At 43.7% G+C, this 12,601-nt stretch overlaps 2 long non-coding RNA genes and 1 pseudogene across 5 annotated transcripts in view; all 3 read right to left on the bottom strand.

Moving 5' to 3' along the window:
* The window catches only part of LOC144115972 (uncharacterized), a 73,413-nt gene that overhangs the window by 15,459 nt on the left and 45,353 nt on the right, over positions 1-12,601 (bottom strand). The window lies entirely within an intron of this gene.
* The window catches only part of LOC144115975 (uncharacterized), a 38,559-nt gene that overhangs the window by 15,459 nt on the left and 10,499 nt on the right, over positions 1-12,601 (bottom strand). The window contains exon 1 of one of the 4 annotated variants that reach the window (XR_013311634.1): positions 4,914-5,677. The exons of the other annotated variants lie outside the window; for them this stretch is intronic. This is a non-coding gene — a long non-coding RNA (uncharacterized LOC144115975). Of the gene's footprint in view, positions 1-4,913; positions 5,678-12,601 lie in introns of those variants that run through there. 4 annotated transcript variants of the gene reach the window in all.
* On the bottom strand, positions 3,532-4,351 carry LOC144104387 (uncharacterized; annotated as a pseudogene).

Raw genomic sequence — 12,601 nt, 5'->3', positions numbered from 1 at the left:
AGGCATCATGCAGTGTAAATACTTATTTTGCGGCATTTTTAGCTATTGCAAGCACTTGTTGCAATACGCATGTTTCGAACATGTTCCTTTTGTTGTAAACCGTCCAAAAGCTACTGGTTATGCAGCAGACAAAAGGTCCTAACGACACGATAGAACGGCGTGCACAGCATGCTTTTAGATTTCGAAATCGAAAGTGATGATCCACTTTCAATATTATGTGGAAGTCAGCTTAGACTTTTTAAGCATTTGCTGCACTCTGAGACATCCAAGAACATGTTTTTTGTCATTAACAAAATAAAAGTTGTTGCTCAAAGCCCGAAAAAAGGTTGAAACAGAATGATCGGGAGCCACGCATTACAGTCTCCCAGCCATTGAAACCAAAATTGGATGGATGGATGAATACGGCTGAACCCTTTAAATCGGGCGGTGGCTCAAGCCACCTAGCCATGTCTTGTGAAATTTTACTCCTGTTTTGCTTTTAGCCACCAATCGTATAACCAGCGCTTGGTTACTTCTACCCACTGAAAATCTACTTTCCCTTCGCTATCCTTAAACCCCAATGCCTTTGGTAAATCAGCCCCGCTGCTTTCCACTGCAGGGTGAAGCCCTTTACAGAAAAGTATCAAGTGCTCAGCCGTTTCCTCCTCCTCTCCACGCGCTATGCACAACGTGTCTATCTCGTGGTACCTGACTCTATACGTCTTAGTCCGCAAAACTACCGTCCTGGCCTCAAATAACAAAAAGCTTCCCCTACAATTATCATAGATATTTTCTTTTGACAATTTCCTGTTTAAAGGTCCGGTATGTTCCCAGTGTCGATTTCGTCAGCATCCCTGTTTTCAACAGAGCTCTCTGTTTCTTTAACCTTTTTCTTAACCGATAACTGCTATTTGCCCCCTTACTGCTGTCCAGATATTTGCTTGTCAATTTTCTAGTTCGCTTTCTCCATTTCGTGTCAACATTCTTTATATACAGGTATCCGAAATCTTTCCTAGCCCACTGCTTTTCCTCCATCTTTCTCAATCGTTCCTCAAATGCTATCTTAACTGCTAGCCTCTCTGCTCTCGAAAGACGCCCATCCCATATCACCCTGTACCCCCTGATTTGGTGTATTGCCATGTGCTCCCAAAGCTAACCTCCTTACTCCCCGTTGTTTAATTTCTAGCCTTGCTTGAACATCTGGCCTCATGCACAGGACCGCATTACCGAAAGTCAGGCTAGGGACCATCACCCCTTTCCAGATCCCTCTAACCACTTCGTACCTATGGTAATTCCACAGTGCCGTATTTTTCATGACAGCTGTATTCCTACTAGCTTTATTCATTGGATATTTTTCATGCTCTGTCAGATACTCAGCACTGTTATTTATCCACACCCCAAGATACTTGTACCCATCCACTACCTCTAGCATGAACTCCTGTATTCTATGCTCACCTCCCTCTTCATTAATTACCATGACTGCAGATTTTTCCTTACTATACTTGAAACCTAATCTATCTCCCTCTGTACCGCATATGTCTATCAACTTCTGCAAGTCTTTCTTGATGTCAGCCATTAGCACTATATCATCTGTGTATATTAATCCCGGTAATGACTGTTTAATATATTCCCCTTGGTTGAAAAAAGAAAGGTTGAAGCCTAGTCCGCTCCCCTCTAGCTTGATCTCCAACCCTTGCAGGCACAACATGAACAAAGGGGACAAAGGACATCCTTGCCTAAGCCCCCGCTGTATCTCTACAGGCCCTGATACATTTTTTTCCCCATTTTATGAGCACTCTATTACCTCTATATATATCTTTTAAAAGATTAATTACTCCATTTTCCACATCCAATGTGCCCAGTATGTCCCACAAATGCTCCTGAGTAACGTTGTCATAGGCTCCCCTAATATCCAGAAATGCTAGCCATAAGGGCCTGTGTTCCTTTTCCGCAATTTCTATATACTGTGTCAATGAAAACAGATTGTCCTCCAACCTCCTTTGTTTCCGGAACCCATTCTGTAGTTCCTCTAACACCCCCTCGTTCTCCACCCAAGCCTGCAGTCTATCCTTTATAATCTGCATCACCACCCTGTAAACCACAGATGTCACTGTTATGGGACGATAGTTACTTACGTCTGCTTTGTCCCCCTTTCTCTTATATATCATGCTCATTCTACTTAATCACCATTCATCGGGGACTTTCTCATCCACTATCATTTTGTTCACTACCTGTATTAATGTTTGCTTGGATTTTGGTCCTAACTTCTTTATCAACATAATCGGGATACCATCTGGTCCTGTTGATGTGCCACTAGGAACCTTCTTCTCTGCCCTTTCCCACTCTCCTTGCTCAAGTGAAGCTATTGCTGTAACCGGTCTATCCTCCTTCGATAAATTATGTACCACGTGCTTTGCTGTAAATTTTTCCGTCATCCTTATTCCTATGTGTTTTATTGCTTCATCCCCTTCTAGTCGAACACCCTCATCTGTAACAATAAACCTTTGTTCTAGCCTAGTCTTATTACTGATTGCATTTAGATGTTTCCAGAATTTTTGGGCTGCTTTTCTATCCTTTTTATTTAATTTTTCCATCCAGTGGGCACCCTTCTAATTCTCTCATTAATCAAATAGGATACTTCCCTTCTACACTTAATGAAGGTACCCCATTTTCTGTCTTCTTCAAATTTTGGTTCCCCCCTCTTCTTGTAATATCTGTGTTCCCTGGACGCTTCCTGGCGCTTCTCTATTGCCCTCTTGACCTCCTCATCCCACCAACTCTTGGGTTTGCGTCTTTTCGCTTTTAGCTTTACTCGCACCTTAGCTAGCTCTAGCTCCAGTAATCGAGTTAATTTGGTATAAGTCCATTCTGTTTCACTATCCTCAAAAATTACTTTCTCGCTTCAGTCCTACATTGGTTTTTCTTCTGAAGCTCAACTTGATACGCTTGTGGTCACTACCTAGACTTCTGGAACCATGTTTATCTATGCTCATTACCCCTAATCTAATATATATCCTCTGTGACATTAGTGCATAATCTATCGTCGAGTGCAGGCTCCCCGCCTCCCATGTTATGAGCCCTTCACACTTCTCGGTACTGTTGCATACAACTAAATCATGCCTGTCACACATGTCCTGCAGCATGCTTCCTGTCGAATCCGTGTACCCATCCAGGTCTTCTATGTGTGCGTTCATGTCGCCTAATATAATTATCTCGCCCTGTCCTCCTAGCTCATCAATGTCGCTTGCAATACATTCTAACATTTTCCTGTTTTCCTCTTTGGCATTAGCTCCTGTCCACAGGTATACAAAGCCAAGGAGTGTTTGCTTGCCTGCCACTGTTCCTTTTAGCCATAAATGTTCCTTGCATCCCAGTCTAACCCTTTGAAAATTCATACTTTTATGAATGAATGCCCCAATTCCACCTCCCTTTGTGCTGCCCTCTGTTCTATTGCAATATTCCCATGCGTAGTCTGGTTTACAGGGTGGCTGCTTCATGTCTCTAAGATGTGTTTCCACTAAACCATATACCAGTAATTCCTCCTGCCTTAACTGTTCTTCTATTTCCTCCCATTTCAGTGCATTCCTGCCACCTTGCATGTTAATGAAACCTATATCTGAATTGACTTGGCCCTGGCGCTTGCGTCTATTTCTTCCCCTATGGTTCCATTGTCCCTTTGATCTTAATTCTTCCTTTTCTACACTGGTTCCTTCAGAGCTCTGGGTCCCCCCAAAAAAGCTGTTGCCTGGCGACCTATCCTCTACCCACGCTCTTGCCAGTGGCACCACCGTAGTGAATGCCATCCTGGGTAAAAGGGTGGGGCCTGACCTCGTACACTTCCCTGTTGACTTCCATCACCCCGTATCTTAGTCGTCGACTCAATAGCCTAATTACACGGTTAGCCTCAACGACCCTCCTTTCCGTTTCGCCAGCCTGCCTCTGGACCTCTGGGATTGTGCATATGGTCACATGCACACTCTCAGAGGCCTCTCTAAGCCTACGCATCCCCACTTCCAACTGCTTCTCAAGATTCTGGCTCCTCCCCTGCAGCACATCATTGAGACCAGCATGGATAACGACAAGGTGTTCGCCATCTATGCTGCCCCCCACCACCTCCCGGGCTTTGGCCATTGCATCTACCATGCACTTCCCCGACTGAGCCTCCGCCTGCACCCGCCTGTCCGCCTTCACTGCCGTCAGAACGCCTCCCTCAACCCTTGCTACGTTTGAGTCCCCGACCACCAGAACCCTCCTGCGCCCTAACCGTTCACTTCCTAACAGAGACTGTTGGCCTCCGGATCGCTCTAGCTGTCTCTCCTGCCGCCATACGCTATTGTCGCGAGTCTCCATGCCCGTTTTTACCTCTTTCTCACTCAAAGCTTGCTGCGCTACACCACTGTAGGATCGACTAGCCTCGTCCCCAACCTGACACTGCTCCGCACCGGGGTGCCCTGCCGGCCGCGACCTGAACGCTTCTACCTGCTTTTCTAGCTGGGTCCGCTTTTCCCGCTCCTCTTTCATCTCGCCCACAATTCGCTCCAACAGGGCGGCATTTTCCTCCTCCTTTTTAAGCGACTATGCGACCTGAGTTTCCAGCTTAATCCGTGCCTCTCGTTCTAGCTTCAGGTCCCCACTGAGTTCCTTGAACCTAGCTTCCCATTCCCCTTTCAACGCCTGAACGGCGTCATTTTTTCATCATCATCAAAGGATCATGTTTTAGCGTCGCGTCGCGGCCAGTCTGCGCAACATGGTGGCGATCTCGGGGCCCATTGAAATCGAGGAGACGCTTCAGGTACGTTCTTCAGGAGCATTGGGTTATGCCATGCTAAAGTAAGGCTAATAGCACACATCTAGCTGTCATTCACAATTGCAGTGCTCAGCTTAAAATCTATGCAACAATTATCAATCCGCTCTGTCTATGCATGAATACATACGCTAGTTCGCAGACACTCTGGTTTTCAAAGGACATGGTGTTGTAGAGGACGAGGAGAGGACACGCCGGCGCCGCTGGGGGTCGGACATACGAGACGCTTCAGCATCCGCGCCCCTTGTCAATAACTTGAGATGCCTGCCACCTGCGCGGCGCGGCAGCATCAGAACGTTTCTCTCTCTCGTAGGCTCCGCGCTCTCCTTACGAATTCGTTTTGTGAAGAACAAAGTACTCAGTCTGCTAGGAATCTCCACGCTTTATTAGTATACAGTGCAATATCGGTGTGAAACCAGTTTTACATATCATAATCATTTCACTACAGTGAACATGAGTGAGCAGCGCACGTCTCCCTCCTCTTCATGTCGGCAACTTAATATTCGCTGAATCTCAACATTTCGGTGAAAGCCTAGCTCAAACAAACGTTCTTTCCTGTACTGCTCTGAAACAGCTCCTTTAGTGGCGTCGTTTCCGCAGAGTGTCGTCGTTTTTTGTCCATCGATAGCCGATAAATTCGAAGGCCAATGGGCTAATAAACCGTACGCGCGTCAGGGCTGCGACTCCTCCTCTTGCAGCTTAGCTCCCACTGTTCATTTTCATCACGAAAAGCGTGTGTGTGTGCGCGTGCATGCGTTTGCGGACGAGGCGCGCGCTTTGAAACAAACCGAACCCTCGCCTCCCAAAGCTGCCGGCAGCGTTCATGAGGTCTGCGAGTATGCCGGCCTGCGAGGATGGTTATTAAGCAGTAGCACTCACGCATGCACGCACACACGCGCGCACACACACGCACACGCACACACACACACACACACACACACACACACACACACACACACACACACACACACACACACACACACACTTTCGGTTTCAAGAGGCGTTATCTGGTTCTGTTCGATTCGGACGAGGTACGCGGTCTTGCGCGGGCATCGCTGTCCCTTTTTTGCGCGAAGGCCAATAAAGGGCGTGGTTTACGGAAAGGAAATGCAAAAAGAAAGTTCGGGCATTTTCGTCAGTCGCATTAGTTTGGCCTGCCGCGCACGCACTGATCAGCGATTCCTTAAGACATATTCAGCACTACTAGCTGAAAAAAATTAAAGGTGCATTGAAGTCTCCTTCCGTTGCCTCCCGTTACTTAGTAATGTAATTGGTCATTGATGGTAAAACTAGTTATGAATTTAACACTAATTAATCATTAAATAACATTTAATTGTTAATTTTTATGATTTCATTCCAAATATTTATTTTTATTAATTATAAATCAAATGATTTCATTCTTTATTTAATTAAATTTATTTATTTTTTATTCATTCATTCTCTATTTATTTTAATTAAATTGATTGATTATTGGGGGATACTAAACCTTAAATATTGAGGTGTTTCCTGTGCACGAAAAGCGACTGCCCTCGTCACTGCACTCGCATGCAACGATGGCACGATCTTCCGCAAATGGATGACACCGGTTACCGCTGAGCAAAGACTGCATTGTGAAAAAAATTGAAATGACACAGACGCACAAATGGCCCCATTTGTAGGTACAGATCTCGTGTCCGGCTGAGAGCGGACTTTCTCATTATGGGATACCTTAGGCCTGAACGCACAACACCGATCGTCCTGTGGTTGCGATACGCGTGATGCTCGCAGTGTACCCTAACCAAAGCAGAAGCGGGAGGCGTACGTTGCACATGAATAAAATCCGATCTGCTGGTGTCTCTATCAAGCATGATCAGTCCACTTGCTGCGAATTTCTGGGTACAATTCATAAGCGACGCGCGACGGTCATGTTCGATATAACTGGGCTCAAATGTACATCATACTTTTAATTTTCCAGCATTTTTTGCCAATCAAAGAGATTTGGAAACTAACCTCCACGTGCCACAATGCTTCCATGTCAACGTTCTATTGTCCCGAAGTGCTCCAGATTAGAAATTTTAGCGCTGAAAGCACGGCGTTCCTGAGCTCTAAAATGCTCCAAATAGAAAACTTTCCGTTCTAAAAATTGCTCCAAATTCTGATTTAAGAACCTGCCGCACCGTGTAATGCGACTTCTGAAGCACGCATCAAAGCATGTTTCATTATGCCATAACAGCAAGCGTGTTGTCTTACTACATGCTTATTTTCTTCTGTGCAGTCACACACCGGAGAACCTTCGACAGCAGCTGCAGCAACGGCAAGTGGACAAGAAGTTCTGCATGAAGAGGATATTATACAAACAAGCCTGCAGCCCTTAAATGAACCAGTATGTAAACCTGTGCAAATTCGTCTAGTGAGAGTGAGATCAAGATTGGCCTCTTCTGAGGGCATTGCAGAGGTCTAATCAATGCAGCGAATTTCTTTGAGGACTATAACAATTAATGCAATTTCACTGGCACAACACACATGCACAAGGGAGCGTATTTCGGACCTTTCTACAATTACACTTTGTGTAGCACTCACCATGCTCTTGCATTGCTTGTCACTGCACTTATTTTCCAGTTACTTTAAAGCTATTAAGTTGCACTGCATACTATCTCGTGCTGAAACAAGAAGCTTAGAAACATTACACAGTCAAAAAATAGGTAAAATTACCAGCGTAGAAATGCTTAAGACAGCACTTTTATGTGGCGAATTTATCCCAACTTACAGTTGCTTGGCCAGTGTTTTGCGATTTCGCAAATGCGTTTTATGAGGTATGTATAGAGACCGACATGAATGTTTGCACTCGTAGTTCAATTCTAAATTCTTTGATATTATCTCATTCTGTTGCTCTTATAGCTGCAGGTGCAGTATCTGTGCGATGCCAGCAGTGTTGCTGAAATTGCTGGTCCCTCACAAAGCGACCTGGAAGGCACAACTACTGCTCTTTGCAAAGATTCGCCACTTGCAGAGCAACACAGTGTTTCGCCAGAGGAGATGGCAGCAGAACAACTGAAGGAACAAGCGGTCCTGATAGAGTGGGAAACAGGTTCTTCAGGAGCCATATCTGCCGAAGAGGAAATACCAATTCCTGTGCCCCTTCCGATACAAAAGAAGCCTTGCCACAGGCAGCTGCCCTTCAACCGCAACCAAAGCGATTGCGAAGCTGCAGTGAGTTATAAAAAACTTAACTGCTTCATTTACACGTCTGCATTATGCAAAAATATGCTACACTATTTGCCTATGCCAGTTGGCCAATGAGCGCAACCCACTTTTGCAACCTTTCTATTTCCTAAGTAATGTAATAAATTTTTATTATTTTCCTTGTTCTCTTTTAAGGCTGTGGTCTGCAGCTTCATGCAGTTGTTTTTTTTTGGTAGCATTCTGAGCAGAAAGGTAAAGTTGACTTGCTTTTGTGTGTCCTCACGGCTACTAGACATTACTTGCTTTCACTCAAAGCAACAAGTCGAAGAAAGTGGGACCCCTGTTATCCCTGTTTAGTACACAAAATGGATCATTAACTACTTCAGGGACATTATACTTTGAAAATTTTTAGTTGGATGTTACATGTTGAATGTTGCAATCAATTGCATCCTGGATTTTGAAGTTTTCGGTATTAACAGAAAGTGAAGGAGGTTCTGTGAGGTTGCACTTCAGAATTCATAGATAGCTCTGTCAGGAAAATGATATCATTTTCAGACCTAAGCAAAAGTGAGGCTTTACATTATAAATCAAGAGTTATTCTTGAAGCCTGGGTGCTCAAATAAATGCAAAGAAAAAATCTGGCAGTTCTTCTTTCCCATAATTTTTGTTCGATGCCTCTGGCCTTCGGAAGCATGCCACAATCGCTTATGATGCACATTTCGTTAAATACAAATGTGATGCAGTGTATGTTTGTTCCAAACTTGAAATTATCTCAAAATAAAGCAATCAAGCTATGTGGCCACTGAATGCAAAAATCATATTTAGACTAATGAACTAACTTGGAAGGCTGAGTGCCCCTACTATTACAAGTTCTTGAAAGGCGACACTGAGGTGACAGAGAATACTTTCTCATTTTTGACGGCATGCCAGCTGCAAAATCTATATCAAGTTAAATAACTGGAAGCTCATTCCCTCCAGCCCTATTCTGCCTACCGTACAGCTTGATTATGAAAAGCATTTATTTGATGTAAACTTATGAAAAAGTATCTTGAATTTTTGAGAAACGTTACTTTACAAGTCATTATTGCTTTAGTATTTTAATATGTCCATCGCCTTTCCTAGCAGGCTTTCTGTGAGAAGCACTTTAGTCTTAAATGTTTGCTCTCATAAGCCAAGTAGTGTTCATGGCACAACCCCCATTAAATTCCCACCATTTTTTTTGCATGAGCTCAGGTTTTCGTGGTAAAAAAAATTGCTCACCATTACTTTTTTGCCTGTGTATACTCAAACTTGGGGTGATACATGCAATCATGTGTTCAACATATCAATAAAGTGCAATGAGAAAATTCTTGATATATGTATGTGCTATTATTGCCAGCCTCCAGCAATGCAGGATACCCCTGAAAAGGCATTCCTATGTCGTCAGGTGAAGCGCTACGCTGCCATCTATGTCTCCAGTAAAAAGAAAATAAAAAGACTGCAGCAAGCGCAGCGCAGTCTTCACTGCAAGGTTGCTCACCTTTCAAGTGTGATTGATTATCGATCAAAAAACTAAATTCTGATTGAGTAAAACATTACTGCACTCCAAAGCCTTGCAGGCTCTAAAGAAAACCTATTGATGCGTCACATTGTGCAAAAATCAGGCAAACCACATTCAATGGCCTACTCTTCTGAGTTAAGAGCTTTTGCATCAACTTTGCATTTTTATTCACCTAGGTCATATAACTATGTCAGGGCTGTTTCTGACACATGTTTGCCTCATCCGAAAACATTGTCAAAATGGCTTGAGCATATTGATGGCTCTTCTGGATTTTCTAAACAAGCACTGGCTGCACTTGGAATGAAAGTGGAAGAAAATTCAAAACTGGGTCATTCTACACTCTGCAACTTGGTTGTAGACAAAATGGCGATTAGGCGACATGTCGAATGGGACGGTAAGAGAGGGCAGGTGGACATGGGAACTGAAGTGAACGATGACAGCTTCCCCGTTGCTAAAGACTCCTTTGTTGCTATGCTGGTGGCAATCAATGAGAGATGGAAGCTACCATTAGGGCACTTCATAGTTGACGGCCTAGGAGGTGAGCAACGATGTCCTCCAGGCTACTTCTCTTGCACACGAAAAGGGCGCACATGTAGTGAGTTTCACTGCAAATTTTTCTATGTTGCACAACCTTGGTTGCAAGCTTGACTTGGAAGAGCTGAACACTGCTTTTCCTCACCGTGTGACAAATCGGCCAATATGTTTTATTGGATGCTTGCTACATGCTTAAACTTCTCAGAAACACACTATGCTACAAAAAAGTTTTAGAAAATGCCAAAGGAGGCCTAATAATGTGGAAGCACATCAAACAGCTGCACGAGTTGCAATACTCAGAGGGACTGCATTTGGCAAACAAACTGAGACAATCCCACATCAACTGGAAATCTCAGCCAATGAAAGTATCCCGTGCAGCACAGGTATTCAGCACATCTGTAGCAGATGCTATTGAAGAATGCAGGGCACTAAACGTAACAAGCTTGCGAGATTCTGCGGCCACAGAGGAGTTTATAAGATATGTGAACAATGTGTTCGACATTCTCAACTCGCAACACCTGAAACAAAGAGGCTGGAAAAATCCTCTGTGCCCTGAAAATGTGGCTGCTGTCACCACATACTTGCAAAAAGCAAAAGAATACTTTTCCTCTATTCGAGACCCAGCACAAAAAAAAAGCTGATCACAGAAACTAACAGAAAGACAGGATTTATTGGCCTTTTAATTTGCATGCAGAGTGTAATTTCCTGGTACACTCATTTAGTTCAGGATAATGCAGTATCAGCATACTTGCCTACTTCGAAACTGAGCCAGGACCATCATGAACCGTTTTTTGCAACGATACGTTCATTCGGGTGCCGTGATGATAATCCAACTGCACGGCAGTTTGCTGCAGCATTCAAGCGCCTTATAGTGCAAAATGAGGTGAAAGATGTTGCCAGTGGAAACTGTCTTCCACTTGAGCACATCAGCATTCTCTACGTGAGCTCATCTGTGAAGCCATCTTCAACAGAAGTAATAAACATGACCACCACTCGCTAAAGGCTAACAGAAAATGAGCCTTCTGTTGAAACAATGCCGAGTATTATTGAAGAGCATGTTTACTGCTCTGATCCAGGCAAAATTTCAGAAACTGCAGAGGTTGTTGTTTCATACATTGCCAGATTTGTAGTAAGGAATCTACAAGCGAGTCTGAAGTGTCATGAGTGTGTATCTGCATTAACCGCATCACGTCATGATAACAAAACCTACTCCCTGATTCGAAGGAAATCGCATGGTGGCTTAATCTACCCTTCAAAGGATGTCCTCACAATGTGTCAGCAATGTGAGAAAGAACTGCGTCGAGCCATAGCTTGTACTCCTTTGAAGTCACGAGGGCTTGCAGATAAGGTTGCAGTAGCTGCACTGACAGCATTTATAGGTAAAGACCTTTTTAGAGTTCTTAAGGAACACGATTGATAACCTTCCGCTTGAAAACCACTCATTCCACCTTGTGAGGGCAATTGTAGAAAAGTATCTATACATCAGGATGCACTATCTTGCCAAAATGGCCACAGAGCGACTTCACCTAGAAAAGGTGAGAAAAAAGCACACAAAGCTGACACAATTAAAAGGTCAATAGTTAAAAAAATGATTGCAAAGGAAATACAGCGCTATGAGGCACAGATATTACTGCAGTAACATCTTTAAATCATTGGCTATCAGCCCTGTCAAGCCACTAAGGCAGTTTTCTTGCGGCTGCTTCCTGTCTTGAGGTCAGTGAAAAATATATATTGTTAATATTAATTACCAAGCATTGACTTATTAGCTGTTAGCTGGATATTGTGTTACATGATTAACACAAATTTTTTCAACAAAGTGTCTTCTTTGTGTTTCATATGATGCTTGCAGTACACACTAACATGCAAGCTTTGAATGCATGTCGAGGCTGTTGCATTGTTCTTCAATGCTAAATGTTGTATATTGTTCAAGAGTTCACACAAAGTGTGGGCAAGCAATGTTATTGTCTTTGCTACCCTCGTCAAACTACACATGCATCATAATGCATGTTACTGCGTTTTTTTAAGCACACAGCACTTCTACAGTCCAATTGTACATAATTATGTACAGTTCTCGAAATTTTGTATAATAGCCCTGAAATAAAATTTCTTGCTTACTGCTTCATGCATTGCCGTTTCGGTTCGTATTGCACCACAACGTGCATCTGAGCATAAGGTTTAATTTGATCACACGCATGTTTGGCATATAATGTGCTGCGTAATTACACGCTCGCCGTATAATGCTTCTCTGAGCTAAACTGGTGAATCGTTCGAGCTCAAATTTCGCACACAAATGAAATTTGGTCTCCAGTATTAATGTTTTAAGCCACATGTTTGGAGGGTACTCGCTTGATTACATTAAAGAAGTCGCATATTTGCATCGTCTACGGCGACGGCGAGGCAAAACTAGCCACAGCGCGCGTGTAACTTCGCAATGCCCTTCACTGAGAGCAGCACAGATAACCCCAGCAATCGCCTGATTCATTGGGTTTAGTTAACGAGGGTTCAAGATCAACTGACCGCCTGAGGATCGTTAACGTGCACCGATACACGGGCCGCTGCATTTCGCTACCACTGAAATGCGG

Source organism: Amblyomma americanum, chromosome 1, assembly GCF_052857255.1.
Source record: "Amblyomma americanum isolate KBUSLIRL-KWMA chromosome 1, ASM5285725v1, whole genome shotgun sequence".
Classification (NCBI taxonomy): Eukaryota; Metazoa; Arthropoda; class Arachnida; order Ixodida; family Ixodidae; genus Amblyomma; species Amblyomma americanum.
Note: the sequence above shows the minus strand (reverse complement) of the source record. Positions and strands in the feature narration are given on the sequence as shown.